The following is a 15,698-nucleotide window of genomic DNA, read 5'->3' on the forward strand; positions in this document are numbered from 1 at the left end:
AGTGAATGCATTTACATTTTACCTTTCTATATTTCATCTTCCATGCTTCACCTACTCCCTTTGCTTGTCCACATCCTCCATACTCACATTCCCACCTACTTTATTACCATCAGAAAGTTGGGAAACATGGCAGCCAAATGATTGACATAGATTGTGCAAAGCTGGGATTGAACACCAATCCCAAATTACCTTGTAGCGGCAGCACACCAATGTGGGAAAAATCTCTTCATTTCCATGATTTGCTTTCTACCCCTACTCAATAACCTATTCTTAATTCATGTCAATATATTACTCCTATTGCCATGTGCTTTAACTTTGCTGATCAAACTCTTGTCCAGAAAATTCAATATTCACTGGTTTCCTCTTATCCATTCCACAAGTCTCACCCTCAAAATTTTCCAATGTATTAGCCAAATACGATTTTCCTTTCATAAATCAACATCCTTTCTGCTCTCTGCTCAATCTGAGATGTTCTGTTATTATATCTTTTTTATATAGATTCCAACAATTTCCCCGACATTGATATTAGATTGGTCTAAATCGGTGGTCTCAACCTTATTTTTTTGCACTCACATACCACCTTAAGTAATCCCTTACTAACTACAGAGCACCTGTGGTAAAGGTTAATCATTGTTGATTTTCTCTCTGCCCCTTTCTTATAGAGTTGGGATCATATTTGCTACTTCCAATCCAGACAAACACTTCCATAATCTGTAAAATTTTGTCTGGCATCGAGATATGAATAATCCTCAATTGTCTCCTCCATCTTCAGAATCTTTAACCATGATCATAAATTGAACCAGATTTCAATGATGCAAAGTTAAACTCAAGCTGAGTTGTGAACTGTCTCACCTTTTCATAACAATGTTACCTAATTTACTATTCTGTATAATTACAAATATCCTCTTTACCTTTGTTTATTCTTGACGTTTCCACCCATGTCTTGCTATCCTTCAGTTATATAACCCACTCTATAACTTATGAATTCTGCATTCCCATTTTACCTTGCTTATGTCCCCATTTCAGTCCATCCACCCTTGGTCATTGTGCATTGAAAGATAGTGACTCTGTTCTCATACTCCCTATGAAATGCCCTGTGACTCCCAACTTTCCTCTGTAAAATCCAGCTTTTTGACTTTCCCCCTGAAATCCCTTCTTTCCCATTAAGTTTCACTGAAAGGAAATCTTCCTGAGGTTGTTGCATTTTGCCATAATTTATACATAACTCTGAGAGTTTACACATATTTACTTACCAATGCCTATTATTTTAATAGAGAAAACAATATCCTTCTCTAGACATTTAACTCTTTAAACTCAGTCATAAACTTTATTTTTAATCTGAAAATTAAAATGAAAAGTTGCTTAACTTTTGTTGATCCTGCTACAGTGCTCTGAGATGTCTTGGAAAAGCAATGCAGTAATTCAATGCATTGTCAAGCAGTTTGAAATACCTGTGACGCACAGTTATGCAGAGAGTGGAGAGAGATTAATTCACAATTATTATAGATAATGAAATAAAAGCACTTTCATTAATGTTGGGAGGTATACAGCTCTTAAGATTGTCCTTAGAAATGCAAATCTTGAGGTGGGCAATAACAAACACTGCCTGACTTGTTATACTGACAATGAGAAGCTGGAGAGATACAGCAAGTCAGGCACTTTTCCTCCATGCCTTGCTTACATCCCCAATTCATTCTGACCACCCTTGGTCATCGTATCTTCAAAGATATGAATTATATTCTCAAACTCCCTGTGAAATTCTCAGTGAATGGCAGTTAATGTTATTGGGTCGATCAAGAAACTTGACATGAAAATTACTGTCCATTTCCTTCCATGGATTTTCCCTGACCTGCTGAGTTCCTCCAGTTTCTCATTGTTCAAAATTCCAGCAACTCCATTTCTTATGTTTCATTTGTTATCTTGACCCTTGCCCTCAAAACTTTGCAGGTTGTTGAGCATGGACCCATCTAACAAAGTGCCCACTGCAGTGAGATCATGGCTTGTGTAAAGAGATCAAGAAACAGAGAGGCTCTTCCATCTACTGACCCATACTCACTCAGACATGGCTGAAATACAGGCTCATAAACTGGAAGGCATTCATTAGATTGGAATCATGTACAGAAAAGAATATGAAAATGGAAAATATATTTTTTTTAATTAGAGAATGAAAGACAGCAGAAAAAATGTTCTTTAAAAATTAAACATTTTACCAACACAAATTAAGTTCTGAAGAAATCAGTCTGCAACTTTTAAAATTAAATTCCAAGACCAGATATGCTGCTTAGCAATAGTCTGACAATGTATCACTGAAGCTATGCTTAAAATTGAAGGCACGGGTCTTAACATTCAATGGCTCATTTATCGGATCAGATTTATGCCTACATTGGTTTCAGTAAAATTTAGTTTTTTTAGACTGCGGAAGAATAGTGAAGCTAAGAACTGCCAACCTTCAGTCGGACCTGGATGTACTGCTACATGAACCACAGAGTTAGCATACAGTACAGCAAGTAGCTAAGAGGGCAAATGGGTTATTGGCCTTTTTTGGGAATGGCAAAGACTGCAAAAGTAGGAAAGGTTTTACTAAGATATTGCAAGCTGTTTGTGAAATCATATCTGCATTCCTTTTCTTTTTCTCATTTAATTAAGGATATACTTGTGATGGGAACAATTCAATTTGTTTTTACTTCATTCATGAAGAAGTTGAGGTCAGGAAGGGATACTCTATTTCGTTGGAATTAAGAAATAATGAAAAGTGATTGCATTGAAGCACAAAATTGTGACAAAATAGATTCTGGGAGGATTATTCCCTCACAGTATGATCTGGAACTTGGGAAATGATTTTAGAATAAAGGGTTGTCCATTAAACAAATATGTCTCGGAAGTTCTACAGATTATATTTAAGGTCAGAATAGAAATATTGTTGGAATGACAATAATTATGGGAAACCATCAATAAAGAGGAGTTGAGGCCAAAGACCAGAGCAGGCATAATGTTATTGAATGGAGAATATAGGCTTGAGGAATCATATGGTTTATTCCTGATATTCCTCATTTTTGTTTTGTAAAACTTGTGGATTTCTGTGTTTCATTCTGTATGTACTTTGGAATCTGGCGCCTAAGGTGTTGCATACCAATGTTAAATGCCATGAATTCATCATTATTCTTAATACAAAGTCCAGCCTATATCCAGCATTAGTGGTAATGCTCCTTTTTTCTGCAAACATTTTACTGAAAAGAATGCACTGCATAAGGCGGTGGATAGAGCCCAGGCTACCACAGGCAAAACCCTCCCCACCATCAAGAACATCTACAGGGAATGCTGCCATTGGAGAACAGCAGCATTAATCATCAAGGATCCACATCACCCAGCACACACTCTGTTCTCACTGCTACCATCAGGAAAGTGGTACAGGTGCCATAAGACTCGGACCAACAGGATCAGGAAGTGCCGCCACCCCTCCACCATTAGACTCCTCGACCATAAACTCAATCAGGGACCCATTTAAGGACTCTTACTTTTGCACTTAGTTTCCCTTTCCCTCTTGCACAGTTTGTTAATATTCCTTTATTTGCTTACAAGAATGCGTCTTCTCTTGAATACAGTTTTTTTGCAAAACTTGTAAGTAGTAAATCTGCCTTACTCACACAGAAAAGAATCTCAGGATTGTGTGATGTTCTGTATGTACTCTGCCAATAAATCTAAACTATGAACTTTGAACTTTGTTGGATTATGGCTGCCACTTGCAGCATTTTGTGCAAGCAATTCTTTGCTCATGCCAATGGTCTTAATAGACTGGTGGTGAAGAATTTAAAACCTTTTTTATGATTTTATGATGTTTTCTCATATGCTGGATAATTCTTTCATTCATTGGGACAGTGAAACTCTTTGGGACAGTCAACTTTACATTGGTTTCCTGAGTAGATGGAAACAAAGCATCATTGAACAGTATAGTTCAACAGTGGGGACTAGCTCTTTCAGGAAAAGTCCAACTGGTTGCATGCTTCTGCTTTTATGTCAGTGGAATTCGAACAAGCACCTTAATCTGCAAAGCCATTCTGAGTATGAACCTCAGAAAATGCCTAGATGAGAATCATGTCCTCTCCTTAAGTTCTTCCGGCAGAGAGAATGCTGAACGACCAAAGGAACTGCGAACACTAACCATCTGAGACTCTCCTATTTACAAAACAATATTTATTCATTAATTATTAAGAAGTAAAACATGAAAATCTGTCAACATCGTGGTTGAAGTAAAAACACAAAGTTGAAGAAATTCAGTAGGTCAAGCAGTGCCCTTTATATAGCAAAGGTAAAAATACAAAACTGACATTACAAGCTTCAGCCCTTCATCGAGTAGCAATGATGAAGGATCATTATTGACCTGCTGAGTTTCTCCAGCATTGTGTTTATTTATTTATTTATCTGTAAATATTAATATTTGTCCTGCGCATTTATTCTTTGTTTGTATGTGTTATATCTGGCTATGTGACTGCATTTTTTGCACCGAGGACTGGAGAATGCTATTTTTGTGGGCTGCACCTGGGCATTAGATGACAATAAACTTTGACTTGACTTGAGAAGATAGATGCTGTTAGCAAGGACCACAATTTTTAGCTCTCCACACAGAACTGAATCACCTACTTGCCCACTTTGTGAGCTTTAGTGACACACAATTAGTGTATTTAACGTTTTTGAAACTTTTCATTAAAAACTTCCTATAAATGTTACATTTACTTTCCATCCTGCTTTAATACACTTTGCTGACAGAAGCCCAATTGCCATTGAAGAAAGAACTTCATATTCACCGCAAGCAAACTCACAGGAAATTCATGAGCGGATGAAAACCATTCCAAAAGTTGTGTTTTCCAGACAAGCCATTTGGAGCCAAGCAATTCCAAAATGCGAAGTTTTTAGTAAAATAATGAGCCATTGAAATATTTTTTTTTTATGTTGCGTTGAACAAAAGACGTGGAGATTAATTTCCAGCTTTTCCCATGTTTGTAAAAGGCCCTCATTAAGGGTTTTTACCCTTTCCCTATTGCACAGTTTGTTAATATTCCTTTATTTGCTTACAAGAATGCGTCTTCTCTTGAATACAGTTTTTTTTGCAAAACTTGTAAGTTGTAAATTGTGTCTCTTTTGGAACAAGTTTGAGATAAAAGTGTCAAATTGACATTTCCATTCATTCAAATTATATTTCACGTAATTCACTCTCTTAGATGCAATAATAGATGGCTGACACTTTTATTGTTTTACAACATGAAACTTTGCAACAAATCTCTTTATTCATTGGTGTTATCAGAACCTCTCCAGAATATCCATGCTGCTCCCCTATCTCCATTGAAGCTTTTCCTCTAGAAATCAATCTTACTAAATTGTTACCAGCATAATCATGGTAGTTTAGCGTGGCCTTTCAGAGCCAACAGTTTGTTATCTTAGTGAACCATTGAAGTGGCTGGTTTTTAAAAGAAGACATGGTGCTAGTGGTAATTCTCCTTACATGTTTAAATATTTTTCAGTGCTTAAATCCTGGGACAGAGGAAAGCAGATATTCAAATTCAGCATTAATGATGGCAATATTAAATACTTTTCAGGTATCCAATTTTTTTTTTTCAAATTAATGTATTATACATTCATTCCCAGTAGTCTTGCCAGGTGAATTCCTATATAATGATAAAACCCCTATTATCAAGCATCTGGGAGTCTCAAGCAACTGGCCAAAAATAAAAATCACAGGAAGTAAATAGGTAAAAAATACACAAGTTGAAAATTGGTGTACCTCTCCATTAGTTTGCCAATCATGCAATCGCAGACTCAAGCAACTACAAAATTCACTCGTCTGACATTTACCAACTCCTATAGGTGGCGGATACTAGGGGTTATGGTGAGGCAATCCCTCCTCATCCAAGGATAGAATATTTGGTACATTGGTTAGGGAATGTCAGGGGTTGGGATGTCATGGCATACTTCAAGACCAGACAGAGTATTGGGCACACCTCTGGTCGCTAACTGCAGAAGTTGGAAAGAGTGTGGATTCATGAGACTATTATCAGGACTGATAGGCCTGTTTTAAGGAGCACCTGGATAGGCTGGAACTTTTTTTTCTGGAGCCAAGGGAACAAAGAGGAGACCTACTTGATAGATGTACATAAAATCATGATGGGCATAGATATCGTGAATAGTGAATGTCCTTTTTCCTGAGGCAGAAGAGTCTAAAACTAGAGGATTCACTCCGAGGGCAGAAGGTTTATGAATCGATAGAGATGGGAAAAATTATGACATTTAAAAATACATAGATCAGTACATGGATGGAAAATGTTTGGAAGGAAATGGGCAAAAGCTGGGAAATGGGATTAGAATAGGAAGACACCCTAGTTGACATGAGTTGGGCTGAAGGGCCTGTTTCTGTAAATTATAATTCTATGGTTGAAGTGCCAGTTGATGAAGTAGACAAAGACAATGTGGTCAAACAATAATCATGGCTTTTATTAGCAGAAACTCATGGTACAATAATGAAAGTCAATAGGGTCATATACAGTTATATGCAAGGGGAGTGTCCTTAACAGTAGAGATAATACACAGCCAATGTTAGTACAGCAAGGTTCGCCAGAGGGGAGACAGGCAGCTTGGCAGAGATTCATCACAATGGCAAGGACCTTAGCCTGGGTTTTTGCAAGGAAAATAAGTCATAGAGTCATGCAGCACAGAAACAAGTTTTTCTTTCCAAGCATTTCCAAGCTGACCATCGAGCCCCATCTGCACTTTGCCCAGAGGCTATAATGCCTTGATTCAAACTATATGCCATTATTGCTATTTCCAGTTATTGTTCATTGCTAGTAAAAATTTTAGTTTTCTGTCCTATCTAGGAATCTCCTACAAAACATTATCATGTTGCAGCATCATTTGGATTAAAAAAATTCACAGCAGACCACATGGTAAAAACAAAGTAATGTAGTGTGTTGTGCGCGAGCGCAGCAAAAAGACTGAGACAGCAGGCTGTGAGCTCATTTAGCACAACTGATTTACTTTGAAGTTCACGCCGCAGCCTTTAAGGCTGACCTCAGCCCGTCCTTCACATTACAGAACTTACATCACGCTGACGTAAGTGCGCACTTGCTCTTCCAGTCTGGACCAGGAGAATGTTCCGCGATGCCATCTTTGCTGGGGCTGCCCTGCTGACCGCGTGTGACAAGCCGGGCAGGTTTGCCGCTACAACTATATGCATTGTCACAGTAACAGGATTACTCATGATGATAGGCAAACTGGGTTTCTAGTAGTTTAACACCACAGGGAAATCTGATTCAATCATGATGGCCTCCTGCCATCCCATGGTTTTGGCCCAAAGCATTAACTATCTATTGATTTCCACAGATGCTGTCTGACTCGCTGAGTTCCTCTGGCGATTGTGTGTTGCTCCAGTTTTGTAGTATCTGTTTACTGACAGCTCTTGTTTACAGCCACTCGGTCTTCAACGGGTAGGATGGGAATGTGGCACAGATGGTTGTTACGTGTCTGTAAGAGCCACTGACATAGCTGCTGTAACTGTCTTGGCTCCAGGACCGGTGGTAAACACAAAGCTTCGTTTTGTCTCAACTCACGAATCTTGACACGTACACAGGTGATGCAGCTTTGTGTAACAGGAAATTGCAATTATGGTCCTTTTCTAGGAACCCCAACCCTCATAACACAGGGATTACCTTTACCATACATTTACAGGTTCCCCTGCATCAACTCTTCCTTTCACACCCTCAAAGAATTCAGGAAAATTAGTCAAACATATTTACCTTTCATCAAACTGGTTTGATTATATTCAGCTTTCCTAAATGATCAGTTATTTCTTCTTTCAATATTGCCAACAACAGATGTAAAATTAACTGGCATATATTTCCCCACCTTCTGTCTTCCTTTCTAAACAAAGGAGACACACTGGCTGTTTTCCAATCTTCTGGTACCCTCTTTGAATTTAGTGAGTTTAATATTTGGGGTAATTGTAGTGCATTCCACGGTGAAAACAGAAACAAGAAAATAACATATTTGTCCTTCCTGCTCTTCCCAGTTATTAATTTACCAGCCTCATTTTCTTGTGGTCCCACTTCTGCTGCTTTCATTCTGTTTATTTATCCGTGCTTGTTTTGACATTGCACACAAGTTTTGTCTCAAAATCCCTTTGCTCCCTGATAAGCTTTATGGTCTATTGTCACTAGATCTTCAAAGCTTCTCTGGCCTACCAACAGAACTTGAGACTTAGTGTGGCCTATTTTTCAATTTGACATAATCTTTAGATCCTTTGGTGATCACAGATATTTCCTCTTTTTCAAGGAATCCCTTTTTGTAATTGGGATAAATTCCTATTGGAATTTATGGACCAACTGTTTGAATCGACCATCCTGTCTCTTTCCTTTTCTTTGCAGCCCACCTTGGTCAACTCTACCTTCCTGTTATTATAACAGCCCATATTTAAGATGGAAGCAGCAGTTTTGGTCCTGCAGTGTATAAAATGCAAATACATTTGGTCACTCCCTTCTAGAAGATTTTTAACCACACCATCTCTTATTAATTATTCCTTATTAATCAAGATCAAATCTAAAATAACTTTGCCTAGGAATTTCTGTGAAATATTGCTCTAGGAGACAATACTGATTCACTCCAGAATTCTCTCCTCTGATATCCTTGCCAGTTAGGTTTATACAATCAATATGTAGATCAAAATCTCTTATAACAGTTACAGTTCCTTCAAACATGCCTTATGTAATCCACATATTAGCCCCTGTCCTATTTAGTTTGAAGCCTATAACCCTGTTAATATATTTTATTAGGATAGAGCACTGGTCTCAGCACAATTCTGGTGCTGATCAACCCAGCAAGACAGTTCTCTCCTCCAGCACTCTTGACCATGTCCCAAGAATCAGAATCCTTTTCTTCCACACCAAGCTGAGTTAATGGGCTGAAGGTTTGGTTCTGAGCTATATAAGTTTGATTCTTTATAAAAGAGCTAAACAGCAAAACAAACAATGAAGGTCAGAGATTTGGGCCTCTGCTCATCCCTTTACAACTGGATCCCAGATTTCCTCCTCTGCAGAATTGGCAACATCACCTCCTTCTCACTAATCTTCAACACAGGAGCGCCTCAAAGCTATGTGCTTAGACCCCTGCTCTATTCCCTGTACACTCACAGTTGAGTAGCTGTATTAGGCTAGAAATTCACTGATGAACATCATTGTCAGAATATAGGATAGGGATCGAGAATCTGGTTGTGTGAGGCCAGCACAACCATCTTGCTCTCAATGTTAGCAAGACCAAGGGACTTAACATGGATTAGAAGAAGGGGAGGCAGAGGGACCACCCACCTGTTATTATTGATGGGACGATGGTGGAAAGGATTACGATCTTCAAGTTCCTGGGAGTCTACATATTGGAGGACTTTTCCTGGAACCAGCACATCAAGGCACCTGTAAAGAAACCACATCAATGCCTTTTCTTCCTAAGGAGTCTGAGGAGATATGTCATGCCACCAGATACTTTATCAAACATCTACAGACGCACTGTAAAAAGTATGCTGACAGTTTGCATCACTGCCTGGTTTGGCAACTCCAGTGCCCAGGAACACAAAAGGCTACAGAGTGTAATAGCAGCTAAATCCATCATGGGCACTGATTTTCTGTCTATTGAAAACATCTTTGTGAGACATCGCCTCAAGAAGGCAGCCAACATCACTAAGGTTCCCCCAACACCCTGGTAACATCACCTTCTCTCCGCTACCTTCAAGCAGAACATAAAGAATCTTGAAGTCCAGCACTTCCAAATTCAATAGTAGTTTATTTCCAATGGTTATCAGGCTCATGACCCCCCCCCCCCGCCCCTCCCAACACTACCCTAACCATGATCATAAATTACTCTAGAACCACCAAAAAAATCTGTCTATGCTACTGAAATGTCCCTTCTTCCTTCCATCCCTGCAGCTGTAAATATTTTCAGAGTTATTCTTTCCTTTTCTGTCTTGGCATATAGTGGTAATTTAATTAATACTATTGTAATTGGTGATCCTCCACATCTGCTTGATTGGAGCAAGTAAGAAAGTTGGCGTATCTGAGCATTGTACTTATCCTTTTGACAATAACCTCTGATCTCAAATGGGAGAGAGTGAAATCAGGTGAATGAACTGAAGGGTGGGGTACTGCTTGACAAATTGATTGCAGGTGGACAATGGAAGTAAGTGAACAATACAGTGAATGAGGTGAGACACAGTTGGATGTGTTCTGATGTTTAAAGATTGAATCTATTCAACTCAGCAATTACTGCATATTCAGACTTTATTCTAGGATGCATCAATGCACTTGGGGCAAATTTTTTTCATTGAACTCCTTTACAATGGCTTTTAACTGATTCCTGAGGAATTTGGTTGTAATCTGGAGCTGCTCTTTGTGGAGCTACCTTTGTGCTGAGTAACGTGTGCTTTGCACCACCCAAAAGAAAAATATGGCATTGGAGCCTTGATGCAGTGAGGTTGGAAGGCAAGCAGGAGGACACCTTATGTGGCCATTGGAAGATTAGGGAATCAGGTCTTGGGGGTAGTTGGATGAAGAGTGAGTTCATCTGTTGGAAATTTTTTGCTTTAATGCACTGCTAAATACATTGGTGGTTAGATGAGCCCACAATCTAATCTCCACACTTGTGTTTTCAACATGAGTTGCAGAGTCAGTGAGGAGGATATAGCTAGCAGTTCCTTTTGGAACCATCCCAAAGGTATGCATGATCCCAATGAATTTCCGTGTGGGTTAAGTTTGATGGACACCGGCAGTGCATAATCTGTAAGCACTGGCAAGTGAGGTGTTGTAAGGGTTAAAATATATTTCTTGCAAGAAAATTACATTTTGTGACTTTAAAGAAGATTGTTTACATATTCTTTGAGTTACTCCATAGTAACAGTCTTTGAGCCAAATTGCAGCTGGATTTTCAGCCATTTTAGAGATTACCAGTTAGTGAATGTCTTTGTTATACAAAATAAGATATTAGAATGATCCAACAACATTTTTAGACTAAATATTTTAATAACTCTTTTCCTTTATAATTGCTTGAAGGAATTAGAATTCTGTTGTTGTCTATGACTTGTTCAAACAAATCGGTACTAAAGTTAACCATCATTTAACCATTGTTTAACAACCTTAAACAATGTTTTATCATTGTTTAACAAGGTTTTTATGGTTTGTAACAATGTATAGCAATGATTATAATGTTAATAATGTTTAATAAGCTCCAGAAAACCCTGTTCAACTTTAGTAAGGATTTATTTGAATGAGTCATTGACAACAACAGCACTCTAATTCCTTCAAGCGATTATAAAGAAAAATAGTTGCTAAGGTGTATTAGTTCCATTTTGTCTAATATCTGTTGAACAATAACCCATTCCTTGTTATTCATCAGTTAGTGTTGAATCCAAAGATTGAATTTATTGTTTATGGTAATGATTTTCCAATTAGCAGAAAACCAATATGATCCATTAAAAAAGGCAACCCACAGGTGTCAGATTCACATGTACATCTCAGTAACTGGTTCCCTCACCCTAACACTGCTTCCCACTTATTTAGAACGATTGCAGTCCGTGGAAATAAGGTCAGATAGAACTTGGCCTTTTCTCCGTTCATAATGAAAAATTTATGTTGCCAGTTTAAGGAAGCTATAATCATGTTACTGAACCCTGTCCTCAGCATGCTAGTAATATTGCTATGCATATTGTATGAAGATGAAAAAAATGTAGCTGTCTGTTCTACAGGCAGAGTTAACATTTCTAGTTTGAAAGCTGATTCTAACAGCACTGGCCAAAATAAATAGCTGCTCATGAGCCATTATAAATTATGCCAATAAAAAATTCTGGAAAATCCCTTGGAAGCCATTAACACATTTTTAGAGGTTTCTTTCCCCTTCTTGATTTTCTTCCATAACTTGAGAGCGCTGAATTACAGTGGGTCTCTATATTTGAATGTTCTGTTAGCATCTACTTTCAGGAGGCAAAGGGCCGAGAGGCTTTGAAATATTAGAAATAGAATCAGGATTAGGCTCCCTCATTCACTAAGATCATGGATAATATTTTTTACTGTTCCATTTTCCTCCTCCAATCTCAGATCTCTTAGTTCTCTTAATTTCTAAAATTATATTACTTTCTCCTGCAAGTCTACTCAGTGACTGAGCCTCCACAGGCATTTTGGGTGGAGAATTCCAAAGATTCACTGGCCTCTCGAGTGGGGGAGGTGTGATGCAGGGGGAGAGAATTCTTCTTGCCTGTGTATTGAATTGTTGATCTCTTATTTAGAGATTCTAGTCTAGGGAAAACATTAGCCATGCATCTGCCCTGTTAAGAGCCATAAGAACTTTGCACATTACAAAAAGATCAAATTTCATTCTTCCAAACTCAAAAGACTATTGGGCAAGGCTGCTTAACCTATCCTCATAAAACAAACCTGCTATCCCAGGATTCATCCTGCTAACCATCATTGAACTCAGTCTATTTTAAATATTTATTTCTTATGACCACACCTGGACATAGTATTTTAGAAGAGCCCTTATATAATTGAAAAAAAAAGTTTTTACTCATGTACTCAAATCTACTTACAAGGTTATTGTCACATTTGTGGCCCGAAATGTGAAGTTAATAAAACATCGAACACAAGTTTTATCAGGTAAACTTCTCCGAGTCTTTATTCTCCAGTTTTTCCTTTGTTCTCCTGCTTGTGCTCTTATCTCTCTCTCATACTACGTGACTTCCGGTACATCTCATACATATTCATTATCATGACATCCCTCCTTTAATCAGAAATAAACTTTACCTTCACTTACCAATATCCCTCGGAAACATACAAACATCGTAACTAATGGTAATACTATAACTCAACTACATAAAATTTACTTCCTACAGCACTCATACATGCACTTTACGATATAAGATTAAAATACTGTCCCAAAGTTCTTATTAAAACTATGGCACAAAGTCTTCGTATCGTTTGGGCGCTTTCCGGTTTCTTTTCGGCCTGCCTGCGATATTGTCGTCGCTGCTCGGTTGTTCACTCTCGGCGTCGGAAATACTGCTCGCCACGGCTTCGGGTGTTTCGGGCGCTCTAGTCACTTCATCAGGAGTGCTGGTAACTGCCTCTGGAACATCATCAGGTCTCTCAGTTTCAGCATCTTGTATTGGCCTTTCAACCTCTTCGCTCGATGTATCTCTGGACTGGTACCTTTTTACACCTGAAACATTTCTCTTATACAGGACTCCAGTCGGAGACTTGACTGTCACCATACTGCCACTTCTGGATACGACAGTATATCACTTGTAATTGCTGACTTTCACTGATTAATATTCAAATATACCAAAATCCCACCAAACACCACACTCCAGTTTCTCACCATTTACAATGTATCTTGGCTTCTGTTTTCTTCTGCCAAAGAGGATAGCCTCAAAACTTTCCATGAAATAGTCCATTGATTAGGTCCTTGCTCATTCGCTGCCCGTCTTGATTCTCGCAAAACTTCTCTGGATCGACCTCATGGCCTACATCCCCACTTAGTTGTGTTTTGTCAACAAATTTAGCTTAATTATGTTTGATTCTTTCATTCAAATCATTGGTCTGAATTATGAACCACTGAGGCCCCAACACTTCAGTATCCTGCTAATTATAACCAGGGGTGCAGTGCTAATTTTTTTTGATGCTGGAGCTGACAAAATGCTTGCCATTTCCTATATCCTCTTTCTATATATGTCACATCCAATTTGTGTACCTGCTCATTACATGAGTAGGGCAAGGAAGTTGCCCAGTGCATGAAATGAGGTACACAAATTATATATATATATATATATATATATATATGAATAGGGCTTCTTATAATGTCAAGGACTAAACCAAGATGAAAGAAATATATGAATTCAAGAGCTCCGCCAAAATATAGTGATAGTTAAGACATTTACAAGATTATAGCCTATCACTACATTTCAGTGTACAACTGGCACAATAAATATATAATAACTAATTTAATAATATGACAGTATTGCACTAATTATCTGCAGAGGTCTGGTAGATTAATTCCAGTGAGGTAAGGATTGTCTAATCCTCAAAATATGTCATGTCTCTGGCCCTTTCTTTCTCAGGTCTCTCCCTTGTTGCTCTCTTTCAAATGCCATCTCACATTCTGTATATACCTTGAGTTTGTCCTATCTCTCCACATCTCCCTATGTCTGTCTGTCCTGGTCATTCTTTCTCTCTGTGGGGATTGCCTCTCAGAACTCTGTTTCATTTTATTCCTTCATCTTGCTTTCCTGGTCATTCTTCCTCCACCCAAACCCTCAGGTCACAACTCTCATTGTTCCTATTCCATGTTTCTCATTTTCTTTTTTGTGTCTCACATCTATCTAGGCTGGATCTCCCTCCAACCTGGATTTGTCCCTCTCTCTCACTATGACATCCCCTTGTTCATTCTTCTCCCCCTATCCCCCCACCTGATTGAATCTCTCTAGAAATCTCCCTCTCCCTATCTATCCTAGGTCCCCATCTCTCTCTCTCTTTCTTGTCCCAAAGCTCACTCTATCCATATTCAGGGTCCCACTCCATCTCATGTATCTCCCTCTCTGATCTTCTCCTCTAACCCAGTCTTACACTATTCAAAGTTTGTTGATCCATCTCCAAAGTTTTTCTCTATCCCAAAAATAATCTCATATTTTTCTCTCACTCTGTCCTGCATCCCTCTATCCCAAGTCTCCACTCTCACTGTCCCTAATCTCCTTGTTGATTTATCTTTCTCACTATCCTGGGTCTCTCTTTCTCTCCTGGTCACCTGATCACTCAGTACTTCTCTCCCAGGTCTTTTTCTATCTCTCCTTTTCGATGCTGGGTTTATCTTCCAGGTTTCTGCCCCTACCCTCACCCCCACTCTCTTTCTCTCTCTCTCTCTCTCACTCACTCACACACACACACACACACACACACACACACACACACACACACACACACACACACACACACACACACACACACACACACACACACACACACACACACACACAAACAAATAAAAGGTCTCTTTCAAATTCGACTCTGTATTCCGGGTCTCTATTTCTCTATCCTGTGCTTCTATCTATCCCATGCTTCTCTATCTCTCCTCCTCTCTATCCAGTGCCTTTCTCCCCTCCCCCCATCATTCTATATCTCTCCCTTTTACCTGTGTCTTTCACTCTCTAAACTCACCAGTGCAATTTTGACCGCAGCCAAAGGCCTCTCCTCTCTGACAACAGCCAAGAAATTTTAAAAATATAATTTCTACTTGTAAGAATTGCGAGATTTATTAGGACCGCAGTGTGCTGGCTCATGCACGTTGAAGTACAGGGGCAGTAGAGGGTATCTGCCAATCATTCCCTCAACTTGTAGCCTGGCCTCACCACCATTCCTGATTCACTAATGTCTGTGTGCCAAATCAAATGTCGGGGAGCAGACAGTATTCCAATTTAACTTCTAAAACTTGTTGGGGAGGTATTTTCTCTCCAATCTACAATCATATCTCCCTCATTTGTGGAGAAGTTGATTCTTTTTTTTTTACAGAGGTGCCGGAGTGATGCTTCAGAGAGCTGCAGCAGCACTGCACCCCGAATCAGAACCTCACAACATAAATTTGACTGATTTATTCTTCTTCCCTATTTTCTGTCTGCTCATCAATCTTCAGTC

General features: G+C 38.9%; 1 long non-coding RNA gene across 2 annotated transcripts in view; it reads left to right on the top strand.

Moving 5' to 3' along the window:
• LOC138757979 (uncharacterized) overlaps positions 1 to 15,698 on the top strand; it is a 120,268-nt gene that overhangs the window by 35,436 nt on the left and 69,134 nt on the right. Inside the window, exon 3 of one of the 2 annotated variants that reach the window (XR_011354021.1) lies at positions 1,948 to 2,116. The exons of the other annotated variant lie outside the window; for it this stretch is intronic. This is a non-coding gene — a long non-coding RNA (uncharacterized lncRNA). Of the gene's footprint in view, positions 1 to 1,947; positions 2,117 to 15,698 lie in introns of those variants that run through there. 2 annotated transcript variants of the gene reach the window in all.

This window comes from Narcine bancroftii, chromosome 3 (assembly GCF_036971445.1).
Source record: "Narcine bancroftii isolate sNarBan1 chromosome 3, sNarBan1.hap1, whole genome shotgun sequence".
NCBI lineage: Eukaryota > Metazoa > Chordata > Chondrichthyes > Torpediniformes > Narcinidae > Narcine > Narcine bancroftii.